This window comes from Nomascus leucogenys, chromosome 18 (genome assembly GCF_006542625.1).
Source record: "Nomascus leucogenys isolate Asia chromosome 18, Asia_NLE_v1, whole genome shotgun sequence".
NCBI lineage: Eukaryota > Metazoa > Chordata > Mammalia > Primates > Hylobatidae > Nomascus > Nomascus leucogenys.
In genome coordinates, this window is record NC_044398.1 from 68,366,128 (window position 1) to 68,385,256 (window position 19,129).

Genomic DNA, 19,129 nt, shown 5'->3' on the forward strand with positions numbered 1-19,129 from the left:
TTGTGAGAGAATGACATAGATCATTCTCAAGAGCTCACGTAAATGGAAATTTACCAAGCAGGCAGAATTTTAAAATATTTCTCTTTTCATTTGGATAAAGACAAAATGATTCAATTTTGTATCTGTTCAATTTCTGTCAGTGCATTATTACCATTGAGTAGTAAACTGAGGTTGTTTAATATCTAAACAGAAAACAATGAATTATAAAAAAGTATTATTCATTTTATTTTTTAATTTTATTTTTTTATACAGACAAGGTGTCACTGTGTTGCTCAGGCTGGTCTTGAGCTCCTGGGCTCAAGTGATCCTCCTGCCTCAGCTTCCCAAAGTGCTGAGATTACAGGCATGAGCCACTGCACCTAGCCGTCATTCATTTTAGATATTGAAATTCCCTCCTATTTTTTAGTGATACTTAAATTATTTGCATCTTATAACCCTTCAACAGATCAAAACACAACTATTCTCACCCTACTTAACACTCCAAAAATAATAAAGAGGAATCCAGAGAGCAAAATCATTACCAAGAATAAATCCGTCATTCCATCTCAGAGAGAAAAAATTATGGTTGTACATTTCTGTGCAATGACGTATAGCTTGGGTCACACCATGGACCCGGAAAAATGGAGCCAAGCATTTCACCTGAAATAATATAGAAGGGCACAAGCAATCACAGGAATTTTAGCTTCAGGATGTGGTAGTAGACCATGGGGGCAGGAAGAAATAAAAGGAACAAACGTCACAGAAATAAACAATAGGAAAAAGTAGGGAACAGATCACGGTATCTGAATGACAAATTGGCAACGCCAGGAAAGTGCACCTCAGAACAGGCTCTGGAATTGGAACATCTACTTGGCGGATATTAGTGGTGGATTTTTCCTCCTCTCTCTTTAAATGGAGAAACAATACAATGACTCTAGCATATTTGATCAACCTGAGTCACTATATGTATACTTTATTGATATTAACCAAATTAATGAGGGAAATTCTAAGATGTCTATTTTCCTCATACATGAAGGGCTGATAAGGAGGGGAGACACCTACAGTTTCTTCCACTTGCAAAGAAAGGAACGATAGAGACAATGGTGACATCATGTCACTCCCTCTCCAGGTAACCTTCAAGTGACTTCCTATCAGTCTAGCTAGCCAAGATCAGAAATAATACGGCTGTTGTATAAAGGCATTTCTAGGAAGACAAGAAACAGAATGTAGAAGCAATTTCCTTTCACAAGCCTACTTCTGATTTCCAGCTCAGCAACGTGATATTATAGAATAGTTTAAATGATGGAGCTGACTGTATCAAACTGAAATATTAAAATGATTAGTCTACTACAGGAACTTGATTATACCATGTTTACTTATCAAGATTATCAAAGAAAAATGGAAAGGTCTCAACTAAACGCTTCCTTCTACTAAAAGCTCTCAGCTTTTTGTTGTTGTTGTTATATCAGAAATAGATGACTGTAAACAGTGTAATAAGTTTCTTTCTCTTACTTTAATTTAGCCTTTTGAATTTATATGCATTTTTTCCTAGGACATTGACAAGCAATGTTGGCAGAATAAAGAATCCAGTTCCCGCTTCTTTGTGCCCTTATTTTGTAGAACATCAGAGAGTGCTTTTCTCAAATCCTAAAGTGTGACGCAGAGAAAGGGATTTTCAGTCCCCTCTGCCCTCTCACACATCTCTTGACTATTGCAACTCACTTTGCAGCTAGGGGATTATTTTCTCACACTGAGATTCATAAACACCATGAGACTCCTCCACTTCCTCCTGGATCCACATCAAACCCCAGTGACACCTTTTTCAAACTATAAACATTTGCCATGCAGCATTAGCATGCCACACATGGCCCGAAACACCTCCTGCTCCCCACAAAAGCATGGGTAGGAAGAAAAGTTCATGTTTGTGACTCACAGAAGGCCACACAATACTCTCAACTTGTCTGAGATTTTTTTTTCTTCTCAAATCTACCCTAACTCCATAGAGTTTATATTCGGTCATGAACCAACAAAAATAGATGCATGATGAAAGCTGAATTAAAAAGGAAGCCTCCCACGTGCATTCACCATTGATAGGGGGATAAATTGGTATATCCTTTTTTGAGGACAATTTGGTAACATGTCAAAATCCCCTAAAATAGCATATTTTAACCACGTGGTCCACTTCTAGGAATATATCCTAAGGAAATAGACAATTCAAAAGATGAATGTTTCGGGACATTCGTTCCAAAAAAACCAACTAAATGCCAACAATCAATAAGAGACTTCTTCAATAAATGATGGCATATTCCTGCAAAGTAGTTTAAATGTTGCAATTTAAACTATTGCAATCTATTTTTACTGACATGTAAAAAGGCTCATAAAATGCCATCAAATTTTTTGAAGACTATAAAACGGAAATAGCAGTCTGTTGCCATTAAAATTTTTATTTATATATGCACAATTTAATTGCATAAAAAAATTTTAAAGAGCTATACATACTGAAAGGTTATATGTACCAAAAAAAGTTATTATGGATTTTTCCATGTTTTTTTCTTAATTTTTCTAACAAAAAGGTTTATTTTCCATAATGAGAAAAGCGGTAGCTATTTCTGTTTTGAAAACAAATAGCTGGGGAAAAATTAAGAGAGAGTGCTTTTTCTCTTTTATTTCCAGACCTCTGATGCACAACGATGGCAGTTCCCTTCTTAACTGTTAATAGACCATTAGGTTCTGTAATTTTCCATCAATAACATGGCTCTGAGAAGCCTTTGGAATGGCCAGGCACAAGCCCAAAGGCCCAGGTAATTCTGGAGTTGGGGAAAAATATGGATTAGTAAATGGTCCCTGAAGGGCTTGGATGATTCATGCCTATTCCAAAAGTTGTCACTTAGAGCCAGAGGTATTTAGGTGTGTGTAGGTTGGTGTCGGGGTAGAGAGCTGCCTGGGCGGATAAATGCCACTGTAGGAGGGATCTTAAAAATGGCAAAGTTCCAGGGAGCCAGGCCCTCCAAAGTATGTAAATTTTCATGCATCAAAACAAATCCAAAAGTGGATTATCAACTGTAAAACTAAAATATATAATTTCTAGCTATTTAACTTGTCTTGATGAGTTTTCTTTTAGCATTGCTTTAGAGACACATGTGGTGCAAAAACCTTAATCAGGAAAATTAGTAATATTTCTATAAAATCAGTTTATTAACTTTCTAGATATTTGAAAAGGCAGTCCATGAAGTCCACTCTAACCATTTTATAAGGGTCAAATTCAAACCTAGAGATATTCTTTATTTTTATTTATTTTTATTATTATACTTTAGGTTTTAGGGTACATGTGCACAATGTGCAGGTTTGTTACATATGTATCCATGTGCCATGTTGATTTCCTGCACCCATTAACTCGTCATTTAGCATTAGGTATATCTCCTAATGCTGTCCCTCCCCACTCCCCCAACCCCACAACAGTCCCCAGAGTGTGATGTTCCCCTTCCTGTGTCCATGAGTTCTCATCGTTCAATTCTCACCTATGAGTGAGAACATGCGGTGTTTGGTTTTTTGTCCTTGCGATAGTTTACTGAGAATGATGTTTTCCGGTTTCATCCATGTCCCTACAAAGGACATGAACTCATCATTTTTTATGGCTGCATAGTATTCCATGGTGTATATGTGCCACATTTTCTTAACCCAGTCTATCGTTGTTGGACATTTGGGTTGGTTCCAACTCTTTGCTATTGTGAATAGTGCCACAATAAACATACGTGTGCATGTGTCTTTATAGCAGCATGATTTATAGTCCTTTGGGTATATACCCAGTAATGGGATGGCTGGGTCAAATGGTATTTCTAGTTCTAGATCCCTGAGGAATTGCCACACTGACTTCCACAATGGTTGAACTAGTTTACAGTCCCACCAACAGTGTAAAAGTGTTCCTATTTCTCCACATCCTCTCCAGCACCTGTTGTTTCCTGATTTTTTAATGATGGCCATTCTAACTGGTGTGAGATGGTATCTCACTGTGGTTTTGGTTTGCATTTCTCTGATGGCCAGTAATGATGAGCATTTCTTCATGTGTTTTTTGGCTGCATAAATGTCTTCTTTTGAGAAGTGTCTGTTCATGTCCTTTGCCCACTTTTTGATGGGGTTGTTTGTTTTTTTCTTGTAAATTTGTTTGGGTTCATTGTAGATTCTGGATATTAGCCCTTTGTCAGATGAGTAGGTTGCGAAAATTTTCTCCCATTCTGTAGGTTGCCTGTTCACTCTGATGGTAGTTTCTTTTGCTGTGCAGAAGCTCTTGAGTTTAATTAGATCCCATTTGTCAATTTTGGCTTTTGTTGCCATTGCTTTTGGTGTTTTAGACATGAAGTCCTTGCCCACGCCTATGTCCTGAATGGTATTGCCTACAAACCTAGAGATATTCTGGTCTTCTTTCTTGACAGTAAGTTTCATGAAAAATAAGAGCATTCCAAAAACACTAACTTGGAAGCAACTTTTGCCCTCAAAGTTATACAATTTAATGTTCATAGGTATAGTAAGTATTTTATAGCATTAAATAGCTTAAGATTAAGTAATACTTATCCTTTATTCCCCCACAAACCCACCACAAACCCTTAGAGCAATATATTAGGTTTAAACACATGAAATTGCCATGATTACACTAACTTTCTGGCATAAGTCAATGCCTTGCTTTAAAATATATTTTAATGGTTATATAACATAGCCAAAATTGTATTTGGCTAGAATATAATCATCCTTCCTTCATATCCTATCTTTTAAATCACCTCTATCCCCCAAAGAATCCAATCTATTTTATAACCTCAATCTCAAGTGTGGGTATTTTGGGGAGGAGAGTGGGACATGGCTGGTCCTATAGTTTAGATTATTCTATGTTAGCTAGAAGACAGAATAATGCCCACTATTTTAGAAGAGATGCTTGAAGGTGATTTTACAGTCATAACTGAGATTTCAAAATCTTGTGCATTTTGCCTACAAGAGTAATCAGAACAATGCCTAGGGAACTGTGATGTGAGGCAACTTCACGGTGAAGATCTCACAGCCTCTCTTTGTATGAGCACTAACATTCTTCCCTCCTCTGCACACACACATACACAAACGTAATAGAGTAATAAATCTAATTCTTCACGTGATCCATCAGCTACACTACTGAATACAAAGAAAACATGTGGTGTGTTATTAATCTACTCATCCATATACAATCTTTATGGTGAAGTTTCTTTCTAGTCTATATATTCTGTACTACAGGTATAGTCTGTGCTATAATTCTGTACCTGTAACTAACTGTACTGTGCCTATCTGTGATGAGATTTCAGAATGGCTCACAGACAAGTGAATATATTAAATAACGTGCAGTAGTGTCATTGGAACCAAAAACTGGACATTTACAAAATATGGCTCAAATATACTTTTGATTAATATCTGCTCAAATATTTGCCCTTGCTCAAAATCCTCCAATAGTTTCCCATAGCGATCAAAATAAAATCCTTACTATGGCCAAATGTGCTTCTACTCTGGGATTTGCCATTTTTATCGTTTCTTCCACATGCAGCATTTTCAGGGCAGCCTTCCACACTCTCATCTTTGCATGCCTTGGTTTACTTAAATGTCTCTCACTCAGAAAGACCTTTCATGGGCTGGGCACAGTGGCTCATGCCTGTAATTCCAGCACTTTGGGAGGCTGAGGCGGGCAGATCACGAGGTCAGGAATTCGAGACCAGCCTGACCAACATGGTGAAATCCCCTCTCTACTAAAAATACAAAAATTAGCCAGGCATGGTGGCATGCGCCTGTAATACCAGCTACTCAGGAGGCTGAGGCAGGAGAATCACTTGTACCTGTGAGGTGGTAGTTGCAGTGGGCCGAGATCGCACCACTGCACTCCAGCCTGGGGAACAGAACGAGATTCCGTCTCAAAAAAAAAAAAGAAAGAAGAAAGAAAGAAAGAAAGAAAGAAAGAAAGAAAGAAAGAAAGAAAGAAAGAAAGAAAGAAAGAAAGACAGAAAGACAGAAAGACAGAAAGAAAGACCTTTCACGACTAGCGGATTTAAAATGCAGTCACGGATTTATCCTTCTTTACTTATGTTTCTTCCTAATTTAAACACTCTAAATTCTTTTATTTTAATGTCTAGTTTCCATTTGCTGCATTCAAATGTAAACTCCATAAGGGTAGGTGCTTTGCCTTGTTTGTTTATGACTATACCCTCAGGAGCTGGAACAATGCCTGGTACATCATCAGCACTACTCAGTAAAGGGATGCTGAAAGAATGAATGATCCATTGCCCTTAGTGAGGTGCATAAATAGTACTCTTCTATATTAAGACAAATGCAAGCAGTTATTCTTTGTTCTCTTGGACTTCATGGACAAATGCAATATTTATAATACTGTTTGAATGGGGAGCACTGTGAGTGGTGGGTTAGGAAAGAGATGATTGGAATTGGGCTTTATTCTAGGCTCATGCTGTGATACCGCGAGGATTACACATCACAATGCAATCTAGAGCTTAGATTTCCAAATAACTTTTCACCATCAAAAGGTGCTATAGACTTAATGCTTGTGTTCCCCCAAAATTCATACACTGAAAGCTGGCCCCACTGTAATTGGAGGTGGGGACTTTGGGAAGTTATTAGGACAAGAGGGCAGAGCTCTCATGACTGGGATTAGTACGCTTGTAAAAGAGACCCCAGAAAGCTACCTTGCCTTTTCAGCCATGTTGAGGACACAGTGGGAAGACGGCCATCTATGAGCCATGAGACAGGTCCTTACCAGAACTCAACCTGCTGGCAACCCCAATCACAGATGTCCAGCTTCCAGAACTGTGAGAATAAATTTCTGTTGTTTATAAGCTACCTAGTTTATTGCATTTGTTACAGCAGGCCATACTGAGAGAAACAAAGGACATCAGAGTTTGTTCAGTTTAAGAGAAGAGTAAACTGAGGTTTCGTTCTATCTGATACTAAAAAAAAAAATTAATTGAAAGTTTTCAAGTGAATATCCTAATTGACTGGGAGGCTTTGTTAATTTCTTACTGTTAAAAATCATTCTAGATCATTATCTATTTCAAATAATAATGACTCTGGAACCTGAGGCTGTGGGCTCTGATCTGCTTTGGGGTGATCTTATGTAATGCATTTAACTGCTCTATTCCTCTTTCATCTGTAAGATGGGAGATGCAACAATAATGCTGGAATACATACAATTCAATAGAAATGTTTTCCTCATTCTCAGGCAATGCAGAATATGGCACAAACTTCAGGGATACTCGTGATTATTCATGATAATGGTCCAATTCTAGGAATGGGGTTGAATGTATACAAATGACAGAAAATAACCCATAGAATTATTTTGACTTTGCTTTTGTGAAGCTATACTAGTTTTATTTTATGCCTCTCTATATAAATAATCATTAATTATTAACATTTTAGATTATACAATCTAGATTAGCTGTTCTCAATTAGGGACTATTTTGGCCCCCAAGAGATATTGACAATGCTTAGAGATATTTTTGATTGTCACAACTTGGGGAGGGGTGTTACTGGCATCTAGTTGGTAGGGATCAGGGATATTGTTAAACATCCTACAATGCATAGGACAGCCCTCACAGTGCTGAATTATCCAGCCCAAAATGTCAATAGTTCTGAGGTAGAGAAACTGGACTAAATAAACCATGATATTTGTGTTCTTGTTGTTTGCACTTTCCCTAAACATAGAGAGTCAAATAAAATTTTAGTTAACAAAGGGCTCCATTTAAATGAAGCTAAAAAATAATTTAGCAAAAGCAAATAATCAGTAGTGACCAAAAATCAAGCAAGCAAGCAAGCAAACACAACAAAACAAAAGGCTCTGTCGAATCTAGATAAACTATTTCTAGCCAGTTGACATTGTACAGAGAAAGAGAAGCAGTTTTTTTTTTTTCTCTCAGCAAAGCTGCAAATTTTTTCTACAAAGTGTCCGTTAAATAAGTCTGTCATATCATGGAAACCAGTCTAAATTTTCTCATGGTGCTCATGGCTAGTAAATACTTTGTGAAGAAGTATTAATACCTGAGCTGTATAAAACAGAGACCTTTCAGCACATGAATTCAATGGAAATGATTAAAGAGTATCTTTTTATTGTTATTTTCTTTTCTCTTTTCTTCCATATCTGCAGCCATATCACTAGGAATAAATGAAATATTTGCAAACAGGGTTGCACATATCCCTGTCTCCTTTGGGCTAAGCCCAGGACTTCTCGGTAATCCTTTCACAACCACCCTTCTTGTAGGCATGTATTTCCTCAAACTTCCTCATACTTGTTGCTGCTATTGCCACATACGTTCATGTTTGCCAGTCTCAGCTGAAACATGCAAACCTCCTGCTGATGTCATCTGGGAAATTGATGGCCTTGTGACTAAATATGTAATGCACGGCTTTGCATACTGTCCATCTTCATATTTAGGACTCAGTATTTGGCAAACTCAGTATTGGGTTTGTTAATTTCACAATTTAAAAAGAAAATGTTCTCAGGAGAACTCTGCTTTCTGATGCCATATCACATACTCTTTTCCCTGTTTCAATGAAGACTTGACTTTCATTTTATGTTTGAAAATGCTCAGTAACAAAACACAGAAATCTGCCACTATTTTGCTACTTTTCAGAGCAGCTTTTCCGCTGTCCTCTTTTCAGTATAGATTATTTTTCAAGTAGTCCCAGATAACCAACAGCCTAATTAACTTTTCCTCAGGAAAATTCAAATTCTGATTAAATATAGATAAAGTGCATATGTCAAAACTAAATACATTTTTTCATCGACTACTTTCTAAGTAATGTCCTAAGTTAATGTCCTGTTTTTTCCCTGGACTTTTGCCATATTTCTGTTTTCTACCTCCTGTTTTCTATCATCTTTCTACCTAAACTTCCCAACCTCTTCATTTTTTTTTTTTTAATCCAAGGAATGCAGCAGTGTAGGTTCTCCAAATGTCACAGATATTGCCCTATTTGTGTTAAAATGCAATAATGATCAATATTGAACCCTATTAATTTAAAAAGCAAACTTTACTGATGGAATGAAGGTAGAAGAAATAGATAGAACATATTAGAAGAATGTAATATCTGACAACCAAGAACAAGCACAACACTAAAGAGGACAGTGTATTTAAAAGAGACTATTAAGACAACTTGATATTAATATGTAAAATACATTTAAAGTTAGAAAAGTTAGTATATAAAGATGATTATTCTAATTCTAGGGTAACATGGTATGCTCATTGACCTTGGAAATTTTCTTATGATCAAATAATTCTTTTTATTTTTTTTTTTTTGAGATGGAGTCTCACTCTATTGCCCAGGCTGGAGTGTAATGGCACAATCTCAGCTCACTGCAACCTCTGCCTCCCAGGTTCAAGTGATTCTCCTGCCTCAGCTTCCTGAGTAGTTAGGATTACAGGTGCGTGCCACCACGCCTGGCTAATTTTTGTATTTTTAGTAGAGACGGGGTTTCACCATGTTGGCCAGGCTGGTCTCAAACTCCTGACCTCAAGTGATCCACCCACCTTGGCCTCCCAAAGTGCTGGGATTACAGGCATGAGCCACCACACCCGGCCCTGATCAAATAATTCTTAATGAATATCTATAATGGTCCAAACAGTATGCTAATCATAGAAGAAGATCTAAGAATGAATCAGGCATTGTCTCTATTCTCTGGGAGCCTATTAACTAACAGAGCAAGGCAGACATTCAACATGCAGGTACCTAAGGGTTAGAGATGCTAAGATGGAAGCATGTATTACATTCGATGAAATAAGAAAAGGGTGCAGTCCATTTCCCTGAGTAGTCAGAAAATACAATCACAGTGAAGACTCCATAGTGAACTAGCAGGACTATGGGGATCACAGTCCATGTGGTGTTGTTAAACATACTGTAAAAGTTTTCATCATTTTATGGAGTAATATGGCAATTTGAAAAATTAGCCCTATGAGCCCCTAATAGTCTTGATGCATAGTTTCCCTTTAGGAAATTCCCAACTCTTCAAACTAAGTCATCTGCACAAATATGTTCATGAAGGAGACTGTCCCTTTTCCTTGTTCCCAGTGATTCCCAAGCATCTTTGTTAAAGCATTGAACATGTTGCATCATACTTCTTTGCATATTTCCCTCAACTCCTGGATTGTAAGAGCCTTAGGGTCAAAGAACAAGTCTTATTCATCTTTCTACCTCTTAAGCTGCCAATTCTGTAATGGGTGCACCACATGTTTATTGGATATACTGGGAAAAGCTGGAATTCACCTTAAAGGACGACAGCAATAAGGGAATAAATGACCCCATACACTATGACATGATAGGATTCTGGAGATGACGAATGCTAGAAAAGTGTGGCTAAGTGGCAATAGGGAAGTATATAGGATGTCATTTTATGTATAAAAAGCAAAAACTAAAGAACACATACATATTAATTACAACTATAAAAATAGTTTTATGTTTACAGATTAAATTATGAAATTTAATATTTTTCCCTTGTAAAGATGCCTACATTTATAATATTTTAATTGCCAATGAAAAATAAAGTCACTTATTGTATTATCTTCAATCCTTTTTCTTAGCCTTTGAAATAATATTTTCTTAAATACACCCTAAAGGTGAAGAGGAAATAGAAGTAACTCCTTGAGAGGCACTGTGCTCTGAGCTTTACATAGTCATGTCAACTCAATTATCTCTCCAAATCTATTATTAAAAAATATCTTACAGAGGTAAAGAAACTGAGGCATGGGGCCAGGCACGGTGGCTCACGCTTGTAATCCCAGCACTTTGGGATGCCGAGGTGGGCGGATCACGAGGTCAGGAGATCGAGACCACGATGAAACCCCGTCTCTACTAAAAATACAAAAAAAAATTAGCCGGGCGTGGTGGCGGGCGCCTATAGTCCCAGCTACTCGGAGAGGCTGAAGCAGGAGAATGGCGTGAACCCGGGAGGCGGAGCTTGCAGTGAGCCGAGATTGCACCACTGCACTCCAGCCTGGGCGACAGAGCGAGACTCCGTCTCAAAAAAAAAAAAAAAAAGAAACTGAGGCATGGAAAGATTATACAATACATACAAGAAAAAGGAAAAAGGAGTCTGCCTGATTCTCAGGGCTATATTTTTTTCACCATGTTTATTTTCTAGCAGATAAATAAATTAAGCAAAATAAAGGAATTCTATTTTAGCAAGATGATCATTCTGATTTTTAAAATATTCACTGCATGGCTAATAAGGTGCTGCATATCAGTTGTATAATTTTGAAAAACTGGCCTCAGTTTCCCTCTATGCTAATTGAGGAGGTTGTACAGGGGCTAGCTACGTGGATGTTTTGCCTTTATGGTTTAGGATGGTATATTATTCTAAACTGTTAAAAAGTAACTATCTCAGAAGCAACTATCTTCATGTCAAATAATAGAAACTTAATAATCCCCTGAGAAAATCTACTGCTCAAAATCTCTGGGAAGTGGCATTGTAGGAATATAAGTGGATATAAACATTTATAATATTTTAATTCCTTTTAATATCCAGGATATACTTATTTGGCTTCTCTTAGCTTATGCTTATATAATATGCAAAAGCAAAATAAATATAAGGAAAAATACTGCCAATTGCTAATGTACTGGTGTATTTTTTTAATTTTAAGTTTGGTATTATATATCTGGGTCATTTAAAATAAAGATCAGTTTTTCTTAGAAGATAACTTTATTAATGATAATTTTTAAAGGATTTAGAAAATAATTTTCTACCTAGGTCAGAGTTAGTCACATTTAATTCAGCAGTATTTAGTGAATACTTTTTAATTAACTGAGTACATATCACATTGCTTGACATAGTTGCAAGCACCATAGTTACTATTATTTATTTAATATTTTTAGTTACTGTTGACTTGGAGTTTTAACTGAAATAAATTTATTTTTTAACTTGATAAATGTTAATTGCTTGTCATAGTTAAAAACTGAAGGTGGAAGTAAAATACATCATAAATATTTGTGTAATGTTTTCTCTTTACTATCTTTACTACCACATTTGCATTATAGAATTCTGAAAGCAAGTTACCCCCAAAATGGACTTTAAAAATTAGCCCTCAATCAAATCACCACAATGCCTCCATAGTTTCTTATCTGCTATTTGCTTCACAAATAGGCATTTTTTAGATGCTAGAATACCTGATGATTACTAAGAACAAACAGATATAACTTAAACGTGTAATAGTAACTTTATTTTATCTTATTTATTTAAGATTCTGGTAAACCAACAAATGAATTCAGAAAGGCATCCACTAAGAATTGGCCTTGAGAAAAATTACAAAGCTAGCAGTTTGCCTTTGAGAATCCCTACCCAGGACCAACCTCATTCTGAACTTCCAGTCTTTTTTTTTTTCTTTTCTACATTATATATTCCTCACTTTATTGATCTCTTAGGGATCGTTTTTGCTTTTTATAACCTTCAGAAAAGGATCTGCAAGTCATTCACATTAAGCTGATCACAGCTTAAAAGTGTACGTCTCCTCAGCCTTACTGTCTTCAAGAAAGATGAAAGCCAGGAGTATCAAGTCTAGTGTAGTAGATTTGGGTTTAAACCCTGCTGTGCCTCCCCACCAATCTGCCCTGACCACCACCATCCCAAGCCACTTAACAGCTACACGATATTGAGCAAGTTATGTAGCTTCTCTAAGCTTGTTTCCTCACTGGCAAAGTGAGAATAAGAATATTTCCTTCCTCATAGGTTTGTGATGAGACTTTAATGAGATAAGGCAACAGGCTTAACATAGTGCCTGGTGCAAAGTGTGAACTTCATAAACAATAGTTGATATTATTATTACATAAACAGTTTCCACCAAAGAAGAAGGCTGGCCCTACCCATAAGTAACATTCAAAACATTCTGTAAACTACAGTTGGAACCTGGTTACATTATGCTGTTAAGCAAGTGTTTGTTTATAGTCAGGTTTGTTTTTGTCAAGATATGACTTTATTTCTTAAAAAAAGTAATATGATTAATAGAAATGACTCAAAAGGTTTGCAAGAGTACTAATCAGAAGGAAAACACTTTGAATCTATTTTACTCAAACAGCAAAGTACGAAAATGAGTTTTAGGAACAGAAAGTCATTCTTCCTCCACCCTCAACTGTCCCCACACCACCCAACAATGGTCTTAAGGTTTAAGTCCAAAACAATGCCTAGCTTTCTGTTTTTCTCTCCTACAAGGGCTGAATAATTTACCTTCCCAATTATTTCTATAGGATGTATAATTATAAAGATTATTTTGACAGACATGTCTGACCTAAAGCTTTGTTTCTACTCTACTTGAGTTGCAGCAGGTGAACCATGAGAATCTACAAATCAGGCAAGACTTGAGTTTTACAAGTTCTTTGTACAGGGATGGAACAAAGGTTATGATCAGCAAGAAACACATTGTTTCTTGAACATGAAGGTGTTCTGAATCTTTCCATAGGGATGCATTTCGGGATTATCAACTGAGAAAATAATCTCCAACTGTTGTTATTTAGGGGATTTTCTCCTCTGGGATAACTCTTCTGAAAGCACCTGCTGGGTGACTTGGGAGAAAAGGTCATGAGAAAGTAAACAATTTGACAGCCATTTCCTGAGCCATCTGATCTTATCCTTGAAGATGGATCACATTCTCCAGCTGAACGTGTTATAAATAGCAGTCAGTAGTGGCTGGGTGCTACTAACAAGGCTTAGTACAGGATTGACACTTTTGATCCCCGCTGTGGACTCTTCCCAGGAGCCGGTTCCTACCTTAGGCATTAATGGATCACATATTGTCGCACACGCTCCACCACCCCCATCTCTAGCTGATCTTTTGCTTCTCTCAACCAGCAAAGATTCTCTTGAGCTTGTTTTTCTATTGATTATATTGCAGAAAACAATAAATAGGTTTTCTATTGTATTTACTATAATTTTTAAACATTACATGTTATCCTATTTGATAGTGTGCATTCTTCACTATTTGAGATTCACTGGCTCAGAGATTTTAGACTGGCTTCAGAGGTATGATTCTTTCATTCCATAGAAGACGCAAGGACCAAGTTTGTTTAAGAAGACTGTTTCCGTCTCAGGTTCAGCATCAAAGGATCTGAACCTTCAGGGTGGAAGGCAAACCCACATGCAGCTTTCTGTGATCAAAATAATGTTTCCTGCAATCACCAGACATCATGAATGCATGACAAAGCCCAAAAGAATCAACATGAACTGGAAGTTTCTATCTGAATCATCCACTTGGCATTACGTTTCAGAAAATGCTAAAGGATTGTTTTTAAAGTGATATTTGATAGTGATATGATAGGCATGATTTTGTTTCTTCCTTCAATAATATGCTCCAAGAAAATATCTAATGTTTACATAATAGAAGTATTTAAATTTTGTATAAGCAGGAGCAAGCATGGCTAAATATTACTAAACAAGAATTTTTAAACACATACCATATGCCATGCACCATTCAGAAGTGTGGAAGATCTTACCTTCATGTAGACACAGTCTTGTAGAAAAACTTAACTGAGGAAGATTACAATAAACCAAGAAGAATCCTTGTTGACAATATTTTAGATGCAAAATCAAAGCTGTTGGGTTATGAGAATCTGAGATTTTACTGGAAATAGGTAAAAGTTTTTCTGAATTAGCTTCATTTGGATTAAAATCCTATTAGAGCTTTAGTGGCTGGCAAAGTATTTCTGGGCCTTAATTTCATCATTGTTAAAATAAGAGGTTAGATGAAGTATCAGCTTCCTTCCAGTTCTACTATTCTAGGTCTATTATTATATATTTTCAAAATTTACAAAACAAAGTACATTATTTGACAATAAATTATGTTATTTCTCTAAAAGTGCACACATATTTTATATTTATATATATACATATATATATGTATATATACATATACCTATACAATATAAGGTGCACCCTGTATACGATAGTATCTTTTAGTTGGTGGTATCTGAATTGTCATGATAGCATGTTGTCTTTATTCCTCTTATAAGGATTTTGAGGAAGGTCAGTACAGTTGTCAACAATAAACACATGTTGAATATCTACCATGTATACAGCATTGAAATCAATACAGGTTTAGAAGACGGTTTTAAGGAGAGCAAATGGTGTTCCTGTGTCTGAGACCCAGAAATTCTGTTGCTCTTGCATAGAAGAGCAAGGTTGGAACTAAGTGGGGCTCTGCCTGACCAGTGAAGGAGGATGAGGCAGACGCCACCCTCTGACCTTATCCGCTGCCTTCAACCTGTGAGAACGGTTATTCCCAGTCCTATTGTTTGGTACTTCCTGATCCTGCTTGCTCCCTCTGACTCACCAAACATGAAATCATAGCTAAGAAAGCTTCAAAGAGACCCTGGATAGCCCCAGACACACAGTTTAAATGACAAAATGGTGTCAACCACTAACACTATAAACAAAATCATGTGTTTATCATGACAGCTGCACTGTGTAAAGACCTGCCCGTCAAATAAAGCCTGAGTCCTTTAAGCTGCTTCCCAAGGTCTTCTCAATCTAGACCCACCCATTTCTTCAATCTGTACAAACTTAATACTCTAATAATTAATTCCTCATAGTTATCATTCTGTGGCATGCTTATTCTTAACTGTTTTCTTTACACCTACAGTTGCATATGCCCATATGCCTTTATTTTTCTACTCCACCTGACAAAGCCTTCTTCTGTGAAGCCTAGCTAAAATGTCAAGTTATCTGTAAAGCCTCTCCAAATAACTTTGGATAAGTTAGTCATGTTCTCTCTCTTACTAGGTGTTCGTATTTCCACCATAGTTATTGTGATTCTCTGCTGACATGTTTCTCTTTACCAACAGGTTTCAAGCTCTTTAAGGGAAAAGGCTGTGTTTTATTTATCTCTGGATCCCTGGAATTTTATGGTTCCTGAAGGTCAAAGTTTGTTTAATAATGAATACATTCTGACTTCTTCCTCAAAGCAGAGAAGCCTTTAGTAGGAGCATGTATTAGTCTGTTCTCATGCTGCTAATAAAGACATACCCAAGACTGGGTAATTTATAAAAGAAAGAGTTTTAATTCACTCACAGTTTAGCATGGGGAGGCCTCAAGAAACTTACAATCATGGCAGAAGAGGAAGCAAACGTGTCCTTCTTAACCGGGTGGCAGAAAGGAGAAGTGCAGAACAAAAGCAGGGGGGTTGAGTGGGTGGGGGAGTGGGGAAGCCCCTTATAAAACCTGCAGATCCTGTAAGAACTCACTCACTATCACGAGAACAGCATGGAGGCAACCACCCCCATGATTCAATTTTCTCCCACCAGATCCCTCCACAACTATGGGGACTACAGTTCAGTTCAAGAGAGATTTGGAGTGTGGACATAGCCAGATCAGATCAAGGCACATGTAATTGAGTGGAAGGTGAAGAAAATAACAGGGGTTAGGGAGGGCAGTGAGCCTGAGCAGTCACCTTGAGCCAAACTGGAGTGGTGTAGGGGGCCCCTAAAACTGCAGCCAGACAGTGAGAGAGGCCAGGAAGCAAATCCCAACTCACTCTTCTTTCCATTTGTTCATAAAAATTGAATAATATGGAAGGAGTCCAAGTTGATATCTTTACATAATGTGTTTTGTTTTTCCAATAAACGTTGGAGGAAGATTGGGCATGATAGAATAATCAAATAAGCTGAGGAGCTGCCCAGGCCCACTTCTGAGGAGATAAGTTTTTAATCCTTTAATAGACCACAAATGAAATTAAAAATTAAAAAATAAAGCCAAACAAAAATCAAAGTCTTCTTCATCTACCTAGCCTGGTTCCAAAGTTAGAAAAGATGTACAGGAGAACAGCTAGAATAATTCATTCACCTTTTCAGGCTTTTACTGAACTTCATAGGAAAAAGTGAGGAGGAAGAGAAAGTGTATTATTTAAAATGATTAACATTAGTTGCTGTAACAAACATCCCTTACATTTCAATGGCTTGACACAGTCAGGCTGATTTCTCTCTTCATACCAAGAACTACAAGTCAATATCCAACCAGCAGCACATGACTGATGATAGGGAAAGGTTTGGTGTACAAGCCTGGAAATGGTGCACATCAATTCCTTCACATCCCACTGTCCAGAAAGCAACAAAAAGGTTCCTTCTTTCATCGAGGGGCTGGTTAATGTGGTTTAGCTATTTCTAAAAAGAGAAGAAACCAGCATTCTATCACAGAATGGAAGTAAAAAGAAAGATAAAAGGCAAAGGAAAAATAAAATAAAGGGAGAAATTTAGAAAAACATTTAGGAAAAAATTGTACTCTCTGGGCTTCTCTTATATAAAACACCCCTTACCGTAGATTATCATACAGCTGAAGAATAGAAGACATATATTTGAGACATCTATACATATACGCATGTACATATATGCCCCATTCAGCTGTGTAACAGTGTGTGTGTGTGTGTGTGTGTGTGTGTGTGTGTGTGTTTAGGTGTGGTAGAGATGAGGTCCAGGGTGTAAAAAAATGAAAAAAGATATTTAAAAGTATATATTAAAATCTATTTCTACTAACTATGCACTTTCCTTCTAGCAACCTTGGTTTCTTGTAATACTCAAGTCTTTGAGCCTTGCACTGTGTACACCACCCCACAGAGATCATTTTCTTTCATGGTTCTTTAGTTTGGGCATGTGTGGTTTCTTTTGCCTAGTCCACTCAGAAACAATACAGTGATTAATTGTGATCTCTTTTCACCCCACAGCCTTCTTCTCCTTAACCTTCAGCCAACCGCTACTATTTGTTCAAGATCTAGGCAAGTTTTCTCAGGCACATGTATTATTTCTTAGCTTTTCTTGATGGTGTTCATTTAGTTCCTAGGCTTGTTTTGCTTTCAGAACTGTGAGTTGCCTGAAGACCAGCTCTTCTTGTAGGCCCAGTGCCTCACAGAACTCCAGGCATATAAGAGTTAGGATGACCGTATGAATTCTTGACAAAACCAAGATATTTTTGAGTGAAAGGGTGAAGTTGTAATTATATTATGCAAGATAGCAGGAGTAAACCAGTGCTATCCCTGAAAAACACGGACATATGGGCTCTATAAATATGTGTTGATGAGAATACAAGCTCTGTTCTGGAATCCAAGCTCTATTCATCTCACATCACTTTATCCTATATCCTCGTCACTTAAAACTGCATGGCACATAGTGAGTGTGCATCAGAAAGGTGCTGAGTAGATGAAGAACTGGGAGAACACAAAATAGGTAGCAGTTCTACAAGGTTCTAGTCTCCCTCAAGGAGAAAGCCTTGAACAGAACAATTTCCTCAGCTCTCTTCTCACTTTTCCACTTGATACGTTCCTTCAGCAGCTTTGCCTAGCACAGTGGACTGCCCTCTGTCCCCCATCCAGCTCCCTTCGCATAACCATACTAGGACACAAAGCTTCCCCTCCGATGCAATGAGATGCATAAACTCATGATCCTTAAAATACAATCTGCTACAGATACCAGCTACATTGGTTCAGGGTTTTTTTCAAAGTGATTCAGGTATTGTCATTACAGGTTCAAGACTCATACCGGAGAGCAGTTTTTAAAGTCTGATTTATCTCCTTTTGTAGGTTTGGTCACAGAGTTAGGTAGCAGCAACAGTGGGAGGCAGGACACTTCTCTTTGCTCCTTTTTGACTGCTGTCACCCAGAAGCTGATGCTGCTAGAGGGGATTGAGGAGGTGGGGGATGTTTGGGGCCATTACAATCAGAAGAAGAAGGGGAGGAGCTGACTGAGTAGGGAAGGACTATTTTTAATGTGATTGAGTAATCATCACCCAAAATAGCTGACTGTCAGAAAGAAGAGTGTGTTTGAGGGAGCAGGTGAAGGTGAAGGTGAGCTATCTTAGAGTCTGCTGGAAGTATTGCGGAGGAATTTGGGGAAGTAACTCTAAAATCATGAAATGGATTATTTCTGAAGTCAAGGTCAGTAATATCCCAGAAACCGAGGCTTCTGGCCCAAGCAGGAAACCCCTCCTGAGAAGCGCACATCCTCCTCTTTCTGGGCAGGCCATGATGCGGAAGCACAGTCTTCCATATCCTAATTAGCGCTCCTGGTTTGACAAGGGTGGCTCCCTCCCTGAAGTTTCCTTTCTCTGCTGTTTTACAGAGGATTTCAGGGGAAAGGACCACAAACTCAGTTCCTTTTCAATTTCGTTGAAGAATGTCAG

At 37.5% G+C, this 19,129-nt stretch overlaps 1 pseudogene; it reads left to right on the forward strand.

Moving 5' to 3' along the window:
* LOC100580169 overlaps nucleotides 1-18,691 on the forward strand; it is a 77,723-nt pseudogene extending 59,032 nt beyond the window's left edge.
* The last annotated feature ends 438 nt before the right edge of the window (nucleotides 18,692-19,129 follow it).